The following is a 16,745-nucleotide window of genomic DNA, read 5'->3' as shown; positions in this document are numbered from 1 at the left end:
GGATTATCATTTATCAGATCACCAAAGCCATTTTTGGTTCAAAGTGTAGCTCATCTTAAGAGTTTGCTGATCAAAAAAATTATGTATTCTTACAAATTTGTGATAAGTTACTACAGAACCATTCTAGAGCATTTTACTATTTTTGTTGTTCTACAAGCTTTGTGTCCGTTTGGCTATTGATGTGTATTATTTAGAATGGGTTGTAAAGATTAGTAAAAGTACAGCAATTATTTTTGCACATCTGGTTCTATTTTTTTTTCCCAATTTTTTATGAGGCATAACCCGCGGGGATCCCCGCCCCGTGCGGTGCATGGGTTTATCAGCGGGGTACGGGTTCCCTTTGGGGAACCCGCACCTCTGCGGGGCGGGATAAAAAAATCCCTATCCCCGCCCCCTCCCGCCCCATGCTCAGCTTTACTTGAGATGCTCCCAGTCCCGGAATATCTATAAGTCCTTTTCCGTTGACCTTGGATTGACTTCCATCTCCATAGGTGAGTTTTCCTCCTCTGCCCATCTGAATTTCCTTTAGAAGTGTCTTGTCACCTGTCATATGTTTAGAGCATCCACTATCCAAATACTACAAACAAGTATCAAGTATTTTCAAAGCAATATGAGCAACCAAAGACAAGTTGTCTTCTTTCTTATTCCAGACTTGTTTATTGGTGGTATTTTTCCTTTTATTAAGCATTACAGATTTCTTCTCAAGATTTCTTCTCATTAAGGGTAAGGCTTCCTAATTTTTCACTAATGAGTTTGACTTAATCACTTAAGGTCTTGACTTGGTTTTCAATACCAGTTTCATCTTTCCTAGGCACATGTTGTTTACCTCAAGGTTTCTAAGAACGTATCTGAAAGCAATTAGGGCGGATATGACCACTAGCGCCACAATGATGACACGTGGGGATAAAATTTGAATTTTTATGAGTAGTCCCTTCAACACTTTTACCCTTGTCCCCACAATTAGAATGAGTATTATGTTTAGACATGCTATGTTTAACAAACATAGTTCTATAAGAAGGCATAGCATGTGAAGAAGAAGCAACACTATCAATACTCAAAGTAGAATCAAAAGGTTTTTCCAGAGGCATTTTTGAGTTCATTAGAGCATCTTCCAAAGACTTAATTTTTGCAATAAGAACATCTTTTTCTATTTCAAAATTTTTAAGTCTTTGTAGATGGTCAATGCTTTTAAAATATTCAAATTGTTTGAACAATTTGACGCACATCCTCTGGAGTTCACCTTTTTCCATCAAATCAACATTGATAGACAAGAGTGAACCCGCTTTACGGATCACACTCAGGAATTTAATCCAATAAGAGTGAACCCGTTTTGATATCAATTGAAAAATAATAGACTTCTAATTCACCGTGTGTGTGTGTGATCAATTTATAACAAAATATATAAATGCGAAATTTAAAAGGAGATAGATATTTTGTTAATGAAGTAGAAACTCAATTAATAGAAAAACCACTATGGGGCAGCCAAACTCAGGAATTCCACTATTTAGAAGACAAAGCTAGTTATAAGGCAATAATACTTACATAACCCGATGCAGCAATCGTACCTCTAACTTTAACACGTAACCCAAAGTGAACTCCTCCCAACTAGGTCTCCTACCTGAAGGGGTCTTCAATGGACTCCTTTAGCTTAGGGCTCCTACCTAAGCTAGAGTTCAAATGATCAAATCACACAAAGAAAAACTCTTAGAGAGCTAGCAAATCTCACAATTTCTACCTAAACACCCTCTCTAAGCACAAAGAAATTCAATACCGAATTCTGTAAATAATACAAGCCTAGAGACCTCTATTTATAGGCTTTGAAAGACCTAATACAATACTGATTCGAAGTTCTCTTGGCGGTGTCTGGACCTAGACAGAGGGCGTCCAGACGGCAAGCAGCAATCAACTTCCATAACGCACTTCACACATTTCTTCATTAAGGATCAATCTCTGCATCCAAACGATGTTAACCTAGCGTCCGAACAGTTGTTTGTTGTCTTCACTGACATGTTTGCTAAGCTGTTCAAAATCTTCTCGAACACTGAGGGGCATCCAAACGTGTCACTAGGCTATCCGAACGGCAACTAGGGAACCGTCTTTTGTTGAGTTGTAAATTGTACAGAATCTTTCTGGAATCCGAAAACAACCTTCTTGATGCTTGTGACACTGATACTTGTCATATTAAAGCATTCCATAGTTGAGAATTAAACTCTGAAAATTCTGGAAGACTCTGGATAAATACGGCATCCTTGTTTCAGTAGTACACTAACATGGCAGTGATTTTGTCAACAGAATGTAGCCAATAAAACTAACAGATTTTATACTAGTAAGCATGCATATTAGCTTTTCCATTCCATATTCATAACTCTTTCCTTCCGCCAGGGGTGAAACCAAAAATTTTTGTTTGGAGGGGCGTTTTAGGACCCAGTATTTTGTCGGGTCTCAATTAATCACTTATCTCTAAAAAAAAAAAAAAGATACAGACCTAAAGAAAGAGAGTTAGCAAGCGAACTCACAATGCAAAGTGGTTAGCTTCTCGGCTTCATCGGAGATTGGCTTCTCACTCATGTTACACTATTGTTATTGGAGGGTCTCGCAGATTCACAAATTCATGCGGTTGGCATTTTAGTCTCAGAAATTCAACAAATTCACAGATTCACTCATTTCTTTTCCTAAGTGACTTTTGTAGGACTTTGTAGCCATTTTTTTTTATGAGCTGTAGGACTTTGTAACTAATATACTTACTAGAATCGATGACATTGTCTCTTAAAACTCACATGCATGCAATATGGTGTAGCTCTTCAGCTTCACATTTGACATCTTGACTTTTTAAAAAGTCTACTTATCAGTTTGGGTGGGGGCAAAAACACAGAGGTTGTAGGGGTCTTCAAATAAAAATAATAATTTTATAAGGTTTTTAAAAACCTTTCGGGGTAGGCGATGTAATATCCCGAATAAAAATCTTTCTTTCTTTCTTTTCATTTTTATTTTTTCTTTTTTTTATTATAAAAGATTAATCCAATCACACGCCCTCAAATATATATATATATATATTTTTTTTACAAAATAGAATGCTTTTAAATTCACTTTCTTTCCTCCCCGAATGTTGTCCATGATTTTTGGAACATTCGATGCACCTTTGACAAACATTTGTTGTCCTTTTGCGAACCATTAAAGAAGGGAAATGCTACACATCCCAAAATTTTTCTCCAAAATTTGGTTCCGAAATAATGTGTTACAATCTGATGTAATGTATTATTTTGAAAAATGTGTCACAATCTCATAGGATTGTGACACATCATTTGGGAACAAAATTTTGGAAGAAAATTTTGGGAAGTCTAGCATTTCTCTCGAAAGAAACCCTAGCTGACATAGCCAGTCACCCTTATCCCTTTTACAAAAGTTCGCGATCTCCACTAGGAATGTTCGTGGCTCCCACCAGGAACGTTCGTGGTCCCCACCACGAACAAATGTTGATATGTTGTACCGTGTGTCGAAATGTACAATGTATGATTGTAACCATACACCAAATGATCATCTAACCCTAAAATTCACACGAACATTTGTTATTCACTTGAGGAACGTTCACTAAATGAACAAATCAGTTGATTCTTATCCTCTGTATTAATTGCCTATAAATACCCCCTTACCTTACATCTCTCAGCATCATTTCTTCTCCATGCATCTATTTTACAACAATTTTTTATTAAAGGAAAGTTCTAAAGTGAGAGGAGGAGTTTTGTTGATAATCCACTTTCATTTGGGGTAACCCTTGTTGCTTAACCCTTCTATCATGTAGTTAATGTTTTATCTTGATTGGTTCATTATTTGGTTTACAATTTTCATTACATGCAAGCTTTATAGCCTATGTCAGCTGACTGAGCATAATTTACTTTTCTTAAACGATATGTTATAAGCCTGCTAAATTTTCATAAGTATTTGATAATTGTTCCAAGATAAATATAACTATTTTATAAAAATGATAAATCAACCATATTATTACATTGTATGACATGGTACACCGGTACGTGCGGTAGAACGGCCATAAGTTTAGTATTATATGGGTTGCTCTTTAATCTTTATGGTCAAAAGTTTATAATGTGTTATGATGGGCCTTGGATCCAATGATTGTTTTGTGACCGGCTTACCATCCTTGAATGTGGGTCATGATTACAGCTTTGCTAGTAACGTGGGCCACCCGAGGTCAGACTTAGTTGGGCTGCTAGTATGTGACAGTATGCGTCGTATCCGAGGTACCGATATTGTATTAAAGGTCCATCGGGACTATGCCAACCTTGCGGGGAAGGGGTTAATATCCTAGGTGAACCATATGGGATAAACTATGACATATATGTATACAAAATATCTTTTAGCACGATTTCCTCCTGTATTAAACTCTAGGGTATTGTCACCGGAACTATGCCTCCCTAAATATTTCAAATCAAACCATGACTTTTTAATGAGAGCATAGTAACGGAGGCAACACTCATCATTTTTGTAAAATATTCACGTCAATTAAAAGTTGGTTCTTAAGGCTTATTTCATAACCAGTCATGAAACGATTTATTTACTTACTAAGTCATAGACTTACTCAATGCTCTCCTCTGTCTTGAATCCTCGTTGTATGTTGTTAATTATCACGTTGACTTTGGTTAGAGTTCGGAAGTTTACAAGGATGAAGACGCCAAGTGAACGATCTCTTAGTATCAGGCTTGTTTAGATTGGAATAAATTTTGGATAACTCTCGGTCTATATTTGATGCTAGCATTATTTGAGGTTTAATTACTTTTAGATTCTCAAATTTCATATTCTTCTGTTTTTTGCTTTTCTTTGACTCTGATTAGTTCACAAATGGTGGTTCTAGTAGGTAATTACCAATTAATTGTTCAAGAGGTACTGCTAATAACTCTCAAAGTTTAGTAAAACCATTACCTAATTTTGGGGGCGTTACAGGCGAACACTCTCACCCTTTAAGGTAGGTCCGCCTCTATCTTCCGCTTTCTGTTCATAATTTGCCAATTCTTAATGAAGGATGACTTTGAGTCAACACCGTGCCTCTTTTATAATGAATAGTGTTAGATAGTCTATTTTTATCTTACAATTGTCCACTAATGTTGACGTGATAATTCAAATAAACTGTTATTATTATTATTTTTTATTTAACAATGATTAATTCAAGGGTTAATTGGGAGTGTCGCGGCAGCTTTGTTTGATAAATATCAGATACAATTATAGTATCTAACATTTTTTTTTATATATATAATATCAAGAGAGTTTTGTTTTTCCATTTTCTCAATTTTTCGGAAAAAATAAGATTTTAAATAGAAAATAAATAAATAAATTTAAGAAAAAAATGGTTAAATACATTTTTGCCCTTGTTTTTTAACAACTTTATTTTTTGCCCTATGTGCTTCATTTTGTATTGTAGATGATACCTCATTTATGGCTAAAGACGGAAATGGTATTTCTATCAAAAAACTTAAGAGGAGTCCACATCACTGCCTTTAAAAATCCGACACCTGTCCTTATGTCTAATTAAAAATTAACATATTAAAAATAATAAAAACTTAAAAAGAATTTAAAACTGAAAAAAAAAAAAAATAAAAATAAAAAATAAAGGAGTCATCCCTTTGGGCAAAATGGGGTGGGTGAAACCACTCCCAAGTGCCTTGGGGGTGGCTCGGCCACTTCCGTTTGGCCTGGGGTGGCCGAACCACCCCCATGGCCATTGAGGGTGGTTTGGCCACCCCTAGACTGGCCATGAGCCACCCCCTCTATTTTTTTTTTTTTCAAAAAGTTTTTATTTTTTTAATGTTGTTTAATATTTTTGTTTTTTTTTTTCAAAAAAAATTAATTTATTTTTAATGGGGCATAGTACACGTGTGAGTTTCTTAATAGTGCTGACGTGGACTTCCGTCAATTTTTGAACGGTAGTTGGACGGAGGCACCATCTCTAATAGAAAATGAAGCACATGAGACAAAGTATAAAGCCGTAAACCATAGGGTTAAAAGTATTTGAAGTGCCATAACAACTTTGTTAGATAAATATAAGAAAAAATAAATAAATATTGTCTCTAACATTTCTTTTTTTATAATATCAAGAGAGTTTCGTTTTTCCATTTTCTCAATTTTCTTGACAAATTAAGATTTTAAATAGCAAATAAATAAAGAAATTTAAGAAAAAAAAAATAAAATAAGAATCACATACATAAACAAAATGAAAAGAGTGCGTCTCAAATCTTGACGGCGGCTTTTCCCACAAGACGATTAAACACACGCACAAAAGGCCAACACTAATTTGGGCTACACGCGAAAAGGCTGGAATTTACAATTCGGCTAAGCAGCTTGCAAAGCCTTCTGCAAGGAAAGGAAGCCCACAACTGCAAAGTCTTCTGTCGTCAACCAACAGGTGCATGTTTAGTCTTTTAAAAGATTTAATTGTAATTATTTGTTTTTCTAAAAAAAGGAGATTTAATTTTTAATTGGTGTCTATCATAGGTATTGCTAGTTGTTGGGATTATTTAATTTATTTAACGAATAACGATAAATATCTTACTCTCTTTTTTTGGCATCTTCTCCTTCACAGTGGCTTCACTATTGAGTTGAACCTAGACTATCCAATGTTGGGCAGGATCAATCTTTAGCCATGTAGAGTATCCACATGACTAAATGCATCATACAATTTTATATATTCATTGTATGAGAATTACGGAAGTGTTTTAAATTTAATTCTTATTGATTTCTTTTGGGCCATGTAATTATTGGAATAATACTTCATTGTGAATTAGAAAAATGTCAAAGGGTCCCCAACTGGGCCGACCATATCCTATAATGGACTCTACAGCCTGGTGTACTGCTAACATTTTCTCAAATTAAGAAGCTATCAAACAAATATATATATACACTTAATTTTATTAGGCGCGAACACAATTATTTGTTAAAAAATAAAAATTAAATGTATGCTAATTAGCTAATAGTAATACTACAAACATATAATTTAATGATGAATACATGATAATTACATAATCTTGTCTTTTAAAGGATTATCTTGGATTGTACTCATAAATCTTAAACTTATAAAGTTAGAAGATTTTTGTGAAGAGTAGACCAAAATTACTATCTAATCTTGTAAGGAAAAACAAAGAAAGTGAACCTCCGTCAGTCGATGCTTCACTTGCAAGTCTTCTTAGCATTACTTTTGCGTCACCAATCACCTCACCATAGCAACACCAATTTCTTTTATCTTAATTTAACGCATGCACTACTTCCAAAGCATCTTCTTCGATAAGTTACTTTTAGGTCTATAAGTAATAACAGAAATAAAGTTCAAATATCATATTAAGAAATATATTATTTAAGGAACATTTATACTTAGCAACTCATGCATTAGTTGAAAGGCAGAAACTGCTGCCGATGTGTTATGCATCCTTATAAATATGGATCATTTGTATTGTAAATCATCAAGGAATAAGAGTAACAATGTAGCCCTTTAGAATTTACCTTGTAGACGTAGGTCATAAACTGAATCACGTAAAAATCTCTCTTCATTTTATTTTATTTCACTTTATTTTCTTTTAGCCTTATGCTTTCTTTCATGGTATTAGAGCTATAGGCTAATGAGTGTGTTTGATCCAATGGTCCTGTGATATTTTGTTTCGTTTTCTTGTATTTCATTTTTCTTTATAGTCAATATTTTGCTAATCTCATCACCATAGATGTTGCATAGTATTTGACAAAAAAAAAAAAAAAAATGCAATTCCACAGTTTTTCATGACAGCTGTAATGGTTCTGAAACTTCTTTTGAGTTTTGTTTACTGTGTATACTCAGATGATGATGCAAAAAAAAAAAAAAAAGGATTTTCCTCGATGCAGGTGCAAGTATGGTGTTCAATTCCTTTGATTCTCTGAAGTCCAAAGACCTGGAAATCATTTCGTGACGTGGCCACGCTGTCCACGTCACCACTGTAAGCAAGTAAGCCGGTGCTAGTGTGTGACAGTGAATATTTTATTATGCACATAAATGCCTCTTTAATGCAATGTTCTTTTCCAAAATTAACCTTTTTAAAATATTCCTCTCAAACATTTTATTAAAAACATCCATTTGTAAATATCATCATTTCATACATAAAAGTATCCATACAAACATCTCTACCTTTGCATCACCTCAGAGTGAACCATGCTTGTCCTTTACATCACATTTCGGTAAGGACCGGTCTGTTCAACCCATCTACAGAACCCTATTGGCCTAGCCCCATTTATTCAGGGCTAACGGCTTGTGAGACCACACCCCACTAATGGTTTGTTGCATTGCCTCCCAAGTTTATTAAAACACGCACACAACTTTTGTACAACCCTTTTTTTGAAACTAGTTATTAGATTTGTTTTTCTACATATGGGTACTACATATCCAATGGTTGATTTTTTTATTTCTTTTAAGAAAATTATTGGAGTTATATAGAAGTTATACAAAGGTTGTAAATGTATCATATCTCATTGCATAATATAAAATTAGGAGGCGCGTATTACATACACGTTTGAAAAATGTGTAAATAATATCTCTAGATGTTTTTGCTAATAGTCTTACGTTTGAAATACAAAATACAAGTGTGAATGTGATCAGGGGCGGAGCCACCTTGGGCCCCCCAAGCCCCAAGGTTCTTTCAAAAAAAAAAAAAAATTAAAAAAGTTAAAATTTTGCCTCAAATTTTATTATTTTTTTCTAATTTTGACCTCTCAAAACTTTTTTTTTCAATTTAATCCCCCAACCTGAGGGAGCCGGCTCCGCCCCTGAATGTGATGACGATAAGTTATAGTTTTTATCTGTTGACAACAGCTCCTCCTGGTGTATTACTGTTAATCATTTGGTGTTGTAGTTGCGTGATGAGGTTTCACGGTCTCTTTCCTTTGTCTGTTGATTGATTCACACTTCGTACTCTACTTTTTAAATTTCCTACTTACACCTTCAATTCTTTTAAGTTTGTTCTTAAGAGATTCTTACAAATGAGGAGAAATTTACTCAATTCCTGAACTTTTATCTCTTTTGCAATTTTTTTTCAAAGTTAAAAAACTCTCAATTTAATGTATCGAATTTTTAAAAATTTGCAATATCACACATCTGTTTAGGGGTGAGAAATTTCCAAAATTCAATCTTTTTTTTTTTAAAAAAAAAAAAAAAAACATTAATCGCAATTTAAGATTAATTTTGTAATTTTATAAAATTTATAGGGGTATAAAATGTCATTTTACTATTTGACGGCCTGATTTAACCATAAACCCTAACGAGAGGGGTGATATTACAAAAAAATTAAAAATTCGATACACTAAATTGAAAATTTTTTAACTTTGATAGAGAGATTAAGAAAGTGAAATTTTCCTAAAAATTATTTAAATCTAGTCCTGTCATCACTTAGGAAAATTATCAACGCTCTTAAAGTCTAGATTAGCGATATTTTTTTTCCCCATTTAGGAAGGAGGTTCAGGTTGGACTCAAATTATGTGTGATGAATTTGTATATAATGTAGGACTTTCTTTATTGATTTTTTAAAGGAAAAAAAAAAAATCATTCATTTTATCAATATTTTTAACAAAACATATTAATTGATGGATAATTTATTGACAGTTATACCGGACAGCCTTGAAGGGTCTTTCTCCTAACAAATTGATAGGCCATTGAAATGTCCCAATCGACCGCTATGTTAGAGCATTAGCAACAGTTACCTTATATTCGTTTCCTTTTTTATATTTAAGGAAAATTTCATAAAAACATCAAAAAACCTCACATAGCAGATGCCCTATATTTAGATGAAAGGGTTAAGAATAAATAGTAATTCTCTATGTATACATGTTTACTATTCATTCCCTATGTATTATTTTAATATAAAAAAAATATATTTAATTGATATAGGAAAGAGAGAAAAAGTAGGAAAAAGAGAAAAAAAAAAATAAGAGTAAAAAAATAATATTTAATTAATATAAGAAAATGTAAGAAAATTTATTGTATGATATTTTTTTATAGGAAAAAAAAAGTAGTTTTGTTTTTTAAATATAAAAATATTGATTCAAAATATAAAGAGAGGGTAAAGGTAAAATAAACTTGTACGATAGATTTCACTAAAGAAAAAAAAAAAAAAAAAAAAAACTTAGGACGATAGATAGGCAACGTTTCCAATACAGCTAGGGCCTGACATCCTGTACGAGAAAAATTATGGAATGGTACGATCGATCACTATCACAAAGGAGGGAGGGTAAGTGACGTGGAAGATAGGCACCGTTTCATAGACGGTGTTTGGCAATCTACAGATCAGAACAAAAGTAATGCGTACGTGTTTTTTTCTTATTTTATTTTCACATTATTTTAAAATAATTAATATTAAAACATTTTAATCTTTTTCATTTTTTATATCACCATGATCAAAGAATCATATTCTCTACATGCCTGTGTAGTACTAATAGGATCAAGTGATCTAAGTTGGTAAGATTAGAAGTCAATGCAAGATCGTACATCTTTTTAATTATTAATTTACTTAGGTTTACTATAAATTAACGCCTTTTTATTAATTATACGTGTCAAAATACAATGAAATTAAACAGCATTTAAAAGAGCAATATATATTATATTACCGCCAACAACTATGGGCCATCGGCGATAAATGGGTGTGAAGAAACACGTACATCTTTTCAACATTATAGGGTGATAATTCGAGGAGCTGGGATCTTTGTGTGCAGCCACATATCCATATAACTATACAAGAAACCTCATGCCATGGTAATCTCTTCTACTATCAACCGGATTGTTAAGCTTCATCACTCTGCGTGGTCCAATAAGCTTATTCCAAAGCAGGTAGTGGGGAAAAGCCAACTTCCCCCATTTTCAAGATTAATTATGATGTTGCCATTCGTCCGAATTTTTCTGCACAAGCAGCTGTTTGTAGGGACTCTTTTGGAACTATCATTAGTTGCTCTACTATTATCAGTCCACCATGTACCCCTGTCTATGGCAAAGCTACAGCAGCCTTTCTTGCCTGTCAATTGGCCCTATCTTTACATTTGCCGCAGTTTATACTAGAAGGTGACTCTCTTACAGTGGCATTATCTATCCAAAAGCCTACTCTCACTCAAGACTGGAGAATCTCTCCTATTATCTCTTAGATCATGTTGGCTATTCCACCAACTTCTAGTTGGTCGGCTAAACATGTTAATCAAAGTGCAAACTTCTGTGTTCATCTTGTGGCAAACTGGGCCGCAACTAGGTTTTTATCTAGCTGCATTCTCAATTTCTCTTTTTGCTCTGGATCTTTTCCTCCATGTTTTGGAAGGGAATCCATTTCTTCTTTTCTGGTGCCTTAAGTGCTTTTAGGCTTTTCCTCTGTTGTACTTATAAGAAAGAAAAAAAAAAAACTATACAAGAAACCTCCACCAAACAAGAATATCTTGGTCCATGGAAAGATACATAGCTTTCTTTCGCAAATTGTTTTAATTGTGGAATATTAGTTTTGAATAGTAATAAAAAGTGATTGATATAATATAAAGTGTAAAAAAGTTTGAAATTATTTTATAGAACAGTGAAAAAGTTTTGTTTTGTAGTGGATATTTTTATTTGAATAATAATAAACAATTATTGATACGATATAAAAAGTGAAAAAAAAAATATATATATTTTTTTTATTTAATTTTTTTAGAAGAAGTAAAAAAGATAAAGGAAAAGTGAGAGTTATTTACCAATCAAACTCATAGTCATTATCTACAAAAATCACAACCTTTTCAGTTATGTGAAAAGGATAACACGTACATTATTTTGCTAGAGTTCTGGTCATTTGCTTGCCACGTACATACATACGTATACCTGCAGTATCATAATCCAATAACCTTCTTTTACAATAAAATCTTAGTGGATATTGAAAGATAATATAATGTAATTGACAAATAAATAGAAAATAGAAAATAATAAAAACATAAAAAATTAAGTAGTTCGGTCTATAGTCTAGCTAGCTAGGTCCACAGGATATAGCCAAAGAGGATTGTTTCCCACACAATACAGGTACAACAACTTCACAACACTCATTCACATAGAGTGGGCTTCAGTGTGTGGGGCCCACTCCCATGTGAGGGAGTGTTGTGAAGTTGTTGTATCTGTGTTGTACAAATATCATTTTCCATAGCGAAAAAGTCAACATTTTACTCTTATTTATGGGGCTTGTTATTTGCACTTCAAGTGCACATGGGCACAACACCCCCTCACATGGGGTGGGTCCTAGTGTGTGGGGCTCACCCCCATGTGAGGGAGTGTTGTACCCCTGTTGTGCACCTGAAGTGCAAATAGCATTTTCCCTTATTTATTTGGTGATGTTTACAATATAACACGCTCTTAATTATAGAAGAATTAGGGTAGGTGAGCATAATACAAATACTTTAACTACAACTAGGTAATAATTTTTAACTGTGACTAGGTCATAAAGTTCAACTATAACTAGGTTACGTTATTTAACTTTGACTAAACGATAGTCTTCAATTGTATTCACAGTTTGATCTTTTCTTTGAAAACAAAATGTCTTTGGTTATATCATAGCAAAGCCAAGAGACAAGGATCGTAAGGAAATCCCTGTCGCAATCTACTATATATATATATATATATAGCAGGTGAAAATCTAGCCTTTGGAAATAATTAATATGAGCGATAACATATCTCAAAAAGGAAATTTACCGAATTTGATCGGAAATTACTCCTCGATCAATTCATACCGAATGGTAGACATATCAACATGCTCATCAATTACTTCCGAAATATGAAATTTCCTCAGATTTTTCTAGCTATGGCATGGAGGTCTCATATATTGTATCACATGGAAGGCTGGAAGGGGTATATAAATAACTCTATATATCGGACATAATTATAAATTAGAATCAAATATACTCCAATAATTTCCTAGCTAGCAAATGACTCCTTTGAATGTTTGGTCGTAGAGATTTTATTTTATTATTTTTTTTTTTTTTTTTATTATTTTTTTTTTTCTTTCCCTACCTTTTTCCCGCATTTGAAGGTAATTTTTCATGCAACATAGAATTAGCAAATACTTCTAATTAGTTTCATATACATGCCATTAAATCTAAAAGTTCTGGCACAAAATAAAATAAAATAATTTAAGTGTCTGTGTTTTGCATAAATCTCTTGAAATATAGATTTGGCTCTCAAGACTCGTAACATGAACGGAATCTACAGCTTTGCTTTCAAATTATTAATTATATTGATCAATATGCATTATCCATTGCTGGCTATAGGAAATTCAAAGACCGGCCGGCCCCCACAAATAATTGGTTACTACGTCTGCAAAGGATTAGACTTTACATCCAATGTATATATATTCGATCAGCTCTTCTTTACTCATTATTCTTAACATTGCATGGTGGGATCCGAATCCCTTATTATTCTATAGCCAAAGAAAAAGAGCATGGATAATAAAAAATAAAAAATAGAGAGAAGGGCTTTTCTGCCTTAGCAGGGGGACTAGAGCTTTTGCACTTCACAGGTGAGTTCCTCTTGCTCAAACAAAACTTCCCTACTCGAACAGGAGAGCTTCAATTATATATCTGCTCAAATAAGAGGAGGCATGGCTTCTATTCACTTATTATCGAATTCATTAAAAATATATATATATATATAGGAACTGAATTACTGGTTCCCCAAAAAGGTGAAACGTACACTATTAATTCACACTCGACATTGGGCAATTAATTAAATTGGCAAGGAAAAAAGCTCTTCGGTAATCAGATCATATACGATCATGTGTGGCTGTGCCCCATCTGAACGACCATATATAATGCCTTATAAGCTAACAACATAAGACCGATTGATGCCTGCTGTGACTCTTGGGGTTCTCTCTCCTGGCCTTTTAGGTACGTGCCTGGTAGTACGTTTCCCACCATCCTTTTTTTATGCGAACCCTCTAGCTACTAGTAACAAAACATAGAAAGTGGTAAATCGATTACTTTGAGTGGGCCATTATTTCCGATGCCTATTTCGAGAGAGTTTTAACTTCCGAAATACAATAAACTGTATTCTAAAACAATAATCTATCTCTTATTTTTCTTATTAATCGGTAGTTTTCATTTGAATAGAGAAACAATAGACTACAGATTACATAAGAGACCAATTAAGTTTTCACTTCTAAGACTAAGACGACTCTAGTAAGAAAAGATTATGAACTAAAGATTTATTTTTTATTAGACTGACTACAAAATAAATGAAGATTTACTTCTTATTAGTCTCTAACTCAACTCCCAATAAAAGATTACATCATTTTCCTTAATTTCTTCCAAAAAAAAATCCAAGTGAAACCACGTACGTACTTGAAAGTTTGGTCGAAATATTTCTCCACATAGACAGGAGTTAATTATCTAAAGCGTACGCAGAAGCGCCGGAGAGGGAGGACTGAAGTCTAGCTCTGTTGATGTAATATTTGGCACGTACGTTAATATGTTTCTGCTCCTCTTCGACATTAGCAAGAGAAGTAAAAGGAATGCTTATTGTCAGATCAAGGTTTAAATCCACCAAGCCACTCGATTCATCCTCGAAGCAACTTCCGGCGTCGGAGACTTGATCGTTTTTGCCTCGGTATTTCACGGCCGCCTGCTGATCATCATCATGAGCACCACATTTCAACTCATCAGATAATGTTGCACAAGAAGATGTAATATTCGGGGCTTGAGGCCGTGGGAGACTGCGGCTCAAGCGGTGATTATTCGGATCAATACCCATGTTTATGAGCTTTCTTCTCAGGTGAGAGTTCCAGTAGTTCTTTACCTCATTGTCTGTTCGACCGGGCAATCTCCCGGCTATTAGCGACCACCTAAAAACATTACCACCCGCCATCAAAATTAACCTTTAATACATATACATAATTGTAATTCTTTTTGCTAGTTTGATGGTGCAATTGCATTAATTGACAAAAATTGAAAAAAAAAATAAAAAATAGATATATACGATGTTCAGGATAACGCACCGGTTGCCTAAGAGTGCATGAAGCCTTATGATGAGATCTTCTTCGTCTTCAGCAAAGTTGCCTCTTTTAAGGTCTGGGCGTAGATGGCTTATCCTTCTCAGCCGACAACTTCTACCGCAGCGAAGTTGGCCTGATAAAAAATGACTAGGAAAATTAAGGACGTATCCATTAATACACACACATATCTTTGATGAATAAAAGAGAGCTGATAAGTACACAACAATTATGCACAACTGTAGATGTACGAGGTGGTGATGGTCCCATTATATGAGTTTCACTTCATATGCCTATAAAAGTGCACAACTCTTACACAATTTTTCTCTATATAAAATGTTAATTCTCTCTGCTTGTTCTTGATTTAATTGTGATACGCACCTGCGGCCTGAGGGAGGGTACGCCAGCAACCTTCACTGTGTTTGCGAATGTAATCTACGAGCTTCTGGTCTTCTTGCTTGGACCAAGCTCCTTTATTTGTATCCAGCTTCTCACAGCAAGGTTTCCTCATTATAGATTTGAGAGAGAGAGAGAGAGAGAGAGAGAGAGAGGCGAAGAACACAATGGGAAAATGGAGGTATATATAAGGTAGGGTGGTTGAATTAGAAAAAAAAAAAAAAAAAGAAAAAAAAAAAGCAAGGGTGGTTGTGCTTTTGAGAAAAACAAGGTTGGACCGGTGGTTTGCTGCTGCGTGACTGATTTGATTTTGACCATTCGTTGTAGACAACCGATGGGGAGTGGTACAATTCCTGATCGAACATGTTTTTCTTTTTTACACTAAGCTTGATAATGATAGGTTATGGCTTGGTGACCATATTTCATTCTTTAATTTTCTCCTTTTTTTTTTTTTTTTGTTGTTGTTGTTGACGACATAATTGATCGTGATTTTTTGGATTTAGGCGGCACTTTTTTTTTTTTTTTTGGTAGTAGTAGTTCTTTAGTTTTGATTTACATTATCCAAAACCACTAACAAGGTTCTTTTAGGATTGATTTAATTGAATTTTAAGAATTGTTTTATATTTTTGAATTTTTAAGAGATCTTTCAAAAAGGTGAAAAATGGAAAATTGATTTGTTGGGATCATATTTGAAAAAAGTATTATATGTAGGATTTACAACCACATTCAGGTTGCTATACAAATCAACGGGCATCGCGATACGTGACTGCTGCCGCTACTAGGCAGGCGGCTACCACCCAGGTTGCCATATTTTTTTAATATTCTTACATAAAAAGGAAGATCCACTCCTGAAAAAATGAGTTTGAAAAAATAAGCATGTGTTTAGTTCTTGTGTTTCATTTTTTTTAGTATTACTTTGTGAAAAATTGTTTAGTTTTTCTAAAAGAGTTTCGTGATTTGTTTTGGAAAATGTGTTATTTCGATATATAATTGATATTTGAAAATAGTTTTAGCGGTTTGAAAATACAAAATAATTTTAGAAAATGTTGCCAAATAGAATATTCTACTCAAATTACTATAATTTAGTCAATAAATATGATTATTATTAATTAACAAAAAATAAAAAAGAAGACTAAGGGAATCGTGTGCATGCATGGAGGAGGTTAAGCAGTAAAAAGAAGTGAGAACCCCCAAAGCCAAAAAGGAACAATCTTCCATCTAAAAGAAGACTCCACCAAAAAAAAAAAAAAAATATTAACTCAAGCATCGAAGTGACCTTTGACTCCAGCCAAAGATCTTCTAACGATTTTCTTGTTTAGCGGGAGCAACCCTTGCCCTGAATCGAAGTGCCCCATTCGT

At 33.9% G+C, this 16,745-nt stretch overlaps 1 pseudogene; it reads right to left on the bottom strand.

Moving 5' to 3' along the window:
- Nucleotides 1-14,192: 14,192 nt before the first annotated feature.
- LOC133858667 (transcription repressor MYB6-like) lies at nucleotides 14,193-15,535 on the bottom strand (annotated as a pseudogene).
- Nucleotides 15,536-16,745: the final 1,210 nt, after the last annotated feature.

Source organism: Alnus glutinosa, chromosome 1 (genome assembly GCF_958979055.1).
Source record: "Alnus glutinosa chromosome 1, dhAlnGlut1.1, whole genome shotgun sequence".
In the NCBI taxonomy this organism is placed as follows: domain Eukaryota; kingdom Viridiplantae; phylum Streptophyta; class Magnoliopsida; order Fagales; family Betulaceae; genus Alnus; species Alnus glutinosa.
This window is presented reverse-complemented; position numbering and strand designations above follow the sequence as displayed.